Source organism: Schistocerca americana, chromosome 4 (genome assembly GCF_021461395.2).
Source record: "Schistocerca americana isolate TAMUIC-IGC-003095 chromosome 4, iqSchAmer2.1, whole genome shotgun sequence".
NCBI lineage: Eukaryota > Metazoa > Arthropoda > Insecta > Orthoptera > Acrididae > Schistocerca > Schistocerca americana.
The window spans coordinates 121888384-121895684 of NC_060122.1; the positions used below are offsets into that span (position 1 = coordinate 121888384).

At 49.0% G+C, this 7301-nt stretch overlaps 1 non-coding gene across 1 annotated transcript; it reads left to right on the forward strand.

The window, feature by feature from the left end:
• The first annotated feature begins 5563 nt into the window (after positions 1-5563).
• Trnat-ugu lies at positions 5564-5637 on the forward strand. The gene has a single exon. It is a non-coding gene; the product is annotated as a tRNA-Thr (tRNA).
• Positions 5638-7301: the final 1664 nt, after the last annotated feature.

A 7301-nucleotide genomic window follows, 5' to 3' on the forward strand; every position in this document is an offset into this window, starting at 1 on the left:
AAACCTGAAGTGCGGCTTGAGCCGAACAAAACTTTATGAGTTTTTCTACGTATCTGTGTGTGTCATGACCATATGTCAATGAATGGAGCTACAGTGAATTTATGAAATCGTTTCAATCATTTGTAATAGCCCTGTACTTGGCTCTGGATTCGTCGACACTTGGCTGTTCTTTCACTGGCCCTGAATCCGCTTTATCGGATGAATATCTTATTCGTCCACACGTATTCTTTGTCCTCGGACGAAAATGAATACGATTGTTAGGCTCCTGGGTTGCTATGTTCACTGCGTTCTTGAAAGGAGGAACAGCCGTGATCCCTGTGTCTTTCAACAGTATCTAGAGACCGCGAGTTGGAAGCGGCTGATGTTCAGATGACATTGAGCGCTTTTCGCAAATGTGTTTTATATTGTTTTTAATCAGGTTGTTCCCCTGCTGCGCGAAGCCTTGTTTGTTCACTTTTCTTCAAATGGTTCAAATGGCTCTGAGCACTATGGGACTTAACATCCATGGTCATCAGTCCCCTAGATCTTAGAACTACTTAAACCTAACTAACCTAAGGACAGCACACAACACCCAGTCATCACGAGGCAGAGAAAATCCCTGACCCCGCCGGGAATCGAACCCGGGAACACTTTTCTTCCTTAGACGCATAAAAAATAGAAAAAGATAAAGAAAAATAACAAATACAGAAATAAAAAATTAGATAATAGTTTGTGAGCTAGTTTACTGATTACTCAGACTCTATTTCTCTTATTTTGTTACTAATAACTACTTGTTTTCTCAAACTGCAGCTCATGCTACATGACTAGCTTCACAGAGCAATCAACCCTTCGAACTCCGTGTTTTGTGATGTCGTGGTGACGTCCAGCACCTTTGCAGCTTAACTCATTGTTTCAACACTTTGAGTTACTTGTTGATGCTCAGGGCGTACCCGAACAGCCGAGCAGATTCACAGTTGCCTAGATGCTCTTTCCAATGTTCCAGGCTATAACAATCAACCCTTTGTCAAAGGTACTTAAGTCAGTGTTTTTTTCTATTATGGAGTTCGAAGCACTGTTTGATCTGTGAAGCATGATAGGTGACAATGTGTGGCAGACGACAGACTGAAATGCTGGTGCAGCGTAAGCCTTTCAGAACACACCGTTCAGCACACATTGTAGAACAGTTGGCTCCTCGCCAGACGGCCAAAAAGCTTCCCGTAGAGTCCCAATTACGACTGCAGTGGGCGCAGGATCTTCGAGATTGGGCCGTGAATCAGTTGAAAAGTGTTGCCTCATCGGCTGAATTACATTTCTTGTGACACCAGGTCAGTGGTCCTCGTTAGGATACGCCGTCATCCCGGCGGACAGCTACTCGATATACACTCCTGGAAATGGAAAAAAGAACACATTGACGCCGGTGTGTCAGACCCATCATACTTGCTCCGGACACTGCGAGAGGGCTGTACAAGCAATGATCACACGCACGGCACAGCGGACACACCAGGAACCGTGGCGTTGGCCGTCGAATGGCGCTAGCTGCGCAGCATTTGTGCACCGCCGCCGTCAGTGTCAGCCAGTTTGCCGTGGCATACGGAGCTCCATCGCAGTCTTTAACACTGGTAGCATGCCGCGACAGCGTGGACGTGAACCGTATGTGCGGTTGACGGACTTTGAGCGAGGGCGTATAGTGGGCATGCGGGAGGCCGGGTGGACGTACCGCCGAATTGCTCAACACGTGGGGCGTGAGGTCTCCACAGTACATCGATGCTGTCGCCAGTGGTCGGCGGAAGGTGCACGTGCCCGTCGGTCTGGGACCGGACCGCAGCGACGCACGGATGCACGCCAAGACCGTAGGATCCTACGCAGTGCCGTAGGGGACCGCACCGCCACTTCCCAGCAAATTAGGGACACTGTTGCTCCTGGGGTATCGGCGAGGACCATTCGCAAACGTCTCCATGAAGCTGGGCTACGGTCCCGCACACCGTTAGGCCGTCTTCCGCTCACGCCCCAACATCGTGCAGCCCGCCTCCAGGGGTGTCGCGACAGGCGTGAATGGAGGGACGAATGGAGACGTGTCGTCTTCAGCGATGAGAGTCGCTTCTGCCTTGGTGCCAATGATGGTCGTATGCGTGTTTGGCGCCGTGCAGGTGAGCGCCACAATCAGGACTGCATACGACCGAGGCACACAGGGAAACACACGGCATCATGGTGTGGGGAGCGATCTCCTACACTGGCCGTACACCACTGGTAATCGTCGAGGGGACACTGAATAGTGCACGGTACATCCAAACCGTCATCGAACCCATCGTTTTACCATTCCTAGACCGGCAAGGGAACTTGCTGTTTCAACAGGACAATGCACGTCCGCATGTATCCCGTGCTCTAGAAGGTGTAAGTCAACTACCCTGGCCAGCAAGATCTCCGGATCTGTCCCCCATTGAGCATGTTTGGGACTGGATGAAGCGTCGTCTCACGCGGTCTGCACGTCCAGCACGAACGCTGGTCCAACTGAGGCGCCAGGTGGAAATGGCATGGCAAGCCGTTCCACAGGACTACATCCAGCATCTCTATGATCTTCTCCATGGGAGAATAGCAGCCTGCATTGCTGCGAAAGGTGGATATACACTGTACTAGTGCCGACGTTGTGCATGCTCTGTTGCCTGTGTCTATGTGCCTGTGGTTCTGTCAGTGTGATCATGTGATGTATCTGACCCCAGGAATGTGTCAATAAAGTTTCCCCTTCCTGGGACAATGAATTCACGGTGTTCTTATTTCAATTTCCAGGAGTGTACATATGCATCGGCGTGCACACTACCTCATCATGCCTCATGGTGGGCAGTTGCTGTTGGTCTTCTGAGTGATTTGATGCTACCCGCCACGAATTCCTCTCCTGCGAAAACAGTTTCATCTCAGAGAAGCACTTGCAACCTACGTCTTCAGTTGTGTGATAGACGTATTACACTCCCTGGCATCCTCTAGAGTTTTTGCCCTGATGTTTTAACACATATCTTATCATCCCGTCTCTTTTTTTTATAAGATCTTTCCATACGTTAGTTTCTTCGATGATTCCACTGAGAACCTCCTTATTCTTTACCTTGTCTGTCCACCGAATTTTCAACACTCTTCTGTGGCACCACATCTCAAATGTTTCGAGTCTCTTCTGTTCCTGTTTTCCGACAGTGCATGTTTCATTAGCATGCAATGCTGTGCTCCAAACGTGCATTCTGAGAAATATATTCTTCAAATTAAGGCCTGTGTTTGACACCAGTAGATTTCTCTTGACCAGCAATGCCCTCTTTTTATGTCTTCCTTCCTTCTAAGGTAGCAGAATTGCTTAACTTCGTCTCCTTCGTGTTAACCAATTCTGGTGTTTTCTCGCTACTCTGATTTCTTCTACTTCTCATTACTTTAGTCTGTATTCTGTACTCATTAGACTGCTCATACCATTCAACAGCTACCCATACATACGCGTTTAATTTGGCCATTACTCGTAAATTTCACGTTTTAAGACATTATACGTTGTGCGATCATCTTTGTTTCAAATTTGCAGTCTTGACAGTGAGCTTCCCTTACCTGTACAGCACTGGGGACCGAATCTGTAGCAGCTTAGTGATATGCTAACAGCTCAAGCACCACCTTACAGTACATCACTGATTGTGTAGGTTCCTTTTAGTCAATTGCGAGGATCTCAGCTTCCAACTAATGAGAAACAGATAGCCCCTACACGACGTACGGTACGTGATGTGAGGTAGGTACGAGCTGACAGAGCTGGTAGCCCCAGCGGCCGCGTCCCAGGGCTAATCTGCGCCATCCGTCTGGCGCCACGCTGTGCGCAGGACGATGGCAGCGCCACAGTGGAAGCCGCCCGTCCCGTCCCGGCCCGGGCCGGCGGGCTGAGTGGATAATTCGCCCGCGCCCGCAGCCAGCCATTACCGGCCGGGCCCGCGCACAAAAGAAGAATCCCGGCCGCCTTTGTGGGCGCTGAGAGCAAAGTGTTTCCGCGCACCGCATCATCCCCCGCGCGCAACTTGCCCGGTAATCCGACCACTCGCGGGGCGGACCGGCCGACGGCCCAGCTGCCAGCTGCCTGCCGTCTGTTCCCTCCTGCTGACGCTGCCGCGACCGCTGCCGGTCGAGTGGACACCGTGAGATGTCTGTCTGTGTTTCTACATCTACATGCACACTCTGCAATCCACCATACGGTGCGTGGCGGAGGGTACCTCGTACCACAACTAGCATCTTCTCTCCCTGTTCCACTCCCAAACAGAACGAGAGAAAAATGACTGCCTATATGCCTCTGTACGAGCCCTAATCTCTCTTATCGTCTTTCCGCTAAATATAAGTTGGCAGCAGTATAATTGTACAGCAGTCAGCCTCAAATGCTGGTTCCCTAAGTTTCCTCAGTAGAGATTCACGAAAAGAACGCCTCCTTTCCTCTAGAGTCTCCCACCCGAGTTCCTGAAGCATTTCCCTAATACTCGCCTTATTATCAAACCTACCAGCAACAAATCTTGGAATCCCCCCTCTGAATTGCTTCTATGTCCTCCCTCAATCCGACCTTGTAGGGTTCCCAAACGTTCGAACAGTACTCAAGAATAGATCGTGTTAGTGTTTTATAAGGGGTCTCCTTTACAGATGAACCACATCTTCCCAAAATTCTACCAATGAACCGAAGACGACTATCCGCCTTCCCCACAACTGCCATTACATGCTTGTCCCACTTCATATCGCTCTGCAATGTTACACCCAAATATTTAATTCACGTGACTGTGTCAAGCGCTACACTACTAATGGAGTATTCAAAAACTACGGGATATTTTTTCGTATTCATCTGCATTAATTTACATTTATCTATATTTAGAGTTATCTCCCATAATTTACGCGAATCACAAATCCTGTCCAAGTCATCTTGTATCCTCCTACAGCCACTCAACGACGACACCTTCCCGTACACCATAGCATCATCAGCAAACAGCCGCACATTGCTATCCACCCTAACCAAAAGATCATTTATGTAGGTAGAAAACAACAGCGTACCTACCACACTTCCCTGGGGCACTACAGATGACACCCTCACCTTCAATGAACACTCACCATGGAGGACAACGTACTGGTTTCTATATATACGAAGACAGTAACTTGGCTGGGTAGCCTTTAACTATATATATGAAGACAGTAACTTGTTCTCGAAAGAACAGTTACTGTTGATGACCGTGCAGCTTTTCCCTGGAGTAAATGATGACTAACTGAAAACCTCAGCTGCCGACAGATGTTGTTGATATACCTCGATGTGTTTACTCCAGGGAAAAGCTGCACGGTCATCAACAGTAACTGTTCTTTCGAGAACAAGTTACTGTCTTCGTATATATAGTTAAAGGCTACCCAGCCATTGACCTTCGTCTGTGCGAATGCGCACAGGTTGCCCAAACTCTTACGGGAATCGCCAAAGCGTGCGCGAGTAATGAGTGGGTGGGCAAATGTCTATAAGGTACAATACATATGTAGAATTCTGGACAGTTGGGAATGTGAGTCCCAAGGGAAGCGTGCAAGTGATAAGTCCCTGCATTTGCGTTATTCATCTGTGTCCTCGGTGGCTCAGATGGATAGAGCGTCTGCCATGTAAGCAGGAGATCCCGGGTTCGAGTCCCGGTCGGGGCATGCATTTTCAGCTGTCCACATCGAAGTATATCAACAACACCTGTAGGCAGCTGAGGTTTTCAGTTAGTCATCATGTGCTGGTTTCTATTACTTAAGACGTCTTCGAGTCACTCACATATTTGGGAACCAATCCCATATGCTCGTACCTTAGTTGGGAGTCTGCAGTGGGGCACCGAGTCAAACGCTTTCCGGAAGTCCAGGAATATGGCATCCGTCTGATACCCTTCATCCGTGGTTCGCAAGATATCATGTGAAAAAAGGGCGAGATGCGTTTCGCAGGAGCGATGCTTTCTGAAGCCGTGCTGATGCATGGACAGCAACTTCTCTGTCTCAAGGAAATTCATTATATTCGAACTGAGAATATGTTCGAGAAACCTGCAACAAACCGATGTTAAGGATACGTACATATGCTTTCGTGGCGACGTATATTGACGAAATTATCTCCAGCCTCCAGGAGCGTCTTTTGGCAACTGGTAAGATTAGCCGGCTCATAAGTAGGCATGAAATTGCTTCGGTCTTGTAGACTAGAACAAAAATTCGACAACTATACAAAATAACAGGTGGCTGGGTGTACTGCCGTGTGTACTGATGAGCAGCACCGTGTGAAATACGAGACGTATTTCCGCTTACTTTGTAAGGTGCCAGGACATGGGCACTTACACGTTAGCTTACCAACATTGGTATTAGAATGAAATTTTCACACTACAGCGGAGTGTGCGCTGATATGAAACTTCCTGGCAGATTAAAACTGTGTGCCGGACCGAGACTCGAACTCGGGACCTTTGCCCGCCAGGAAGATTCATATCAGCGCACACTCCGCTGTAGAGTGAAAATTTCATTCTAGAAACAACCCCCAAGCTGTGGCTAAGCCATGTCTCCGCAATATCCTTTCTTTCAGGAGTGCTAGTTCTGCAAGGTTCGCAGGAGAGCTTCTGTAAAGTTTGGAAGGTAGGAGACGAGGTACTGGCGGAATTGAAGCTGTGAGGACGGGGCGTGAGTCGTGCTTGGGTAGCTCAGTCGGTAGAGCACTTGCCCGCGAAAGGCAAAGGTCCCGAGTTCGAGTCTCGGTCCGGCACACAGTTTTAATCTGCCAGGAAGTTTCAACATTGATATTAATAATAAAGGGACTGGCAAGGGCATCAGATCATGAGTCTATTGAATTATGATAAATATGAGGCACTCTCGAGCAGTATTCCCTGCATGTCTGCATGACTGAGCCACTAACTTAAAGCGTTGGTGAAAAGTGTCGGCAGCTGAGAATTGTGGAATATAAAGTCTGCAGCTCGCCGGACCGCCGTGGGCGGCAGGTAGCGGTCACTGGAAATGCGGGACAATCGGCGCTTTTGGGGGTAGCCCGGCATCGGGAGTCACCTGTGCTGGGCAACATGTGGCGTTTGCGTAGGTGCGTTATGACCTAATCTATCATTGGGTAGACCTCAGAAATGCCGTTGCAGGGATTTCGGCGATGATAAAGCGTTCGACATTGGCCGAAACTGAGTATTCTTCCGCCGCGTTTTCGTACGCGTGGTAGACGGGAGGATTGTGAAGAGAGTGGTTTCGACTTCAGCCATCGAGCGGTACGCACTTGGCGTCTTGGCCATCGTCTTCGAAAGGAGATATACGGTATGTATCGCAGCACTGCACCAACGCGTGTTCCATGCAGA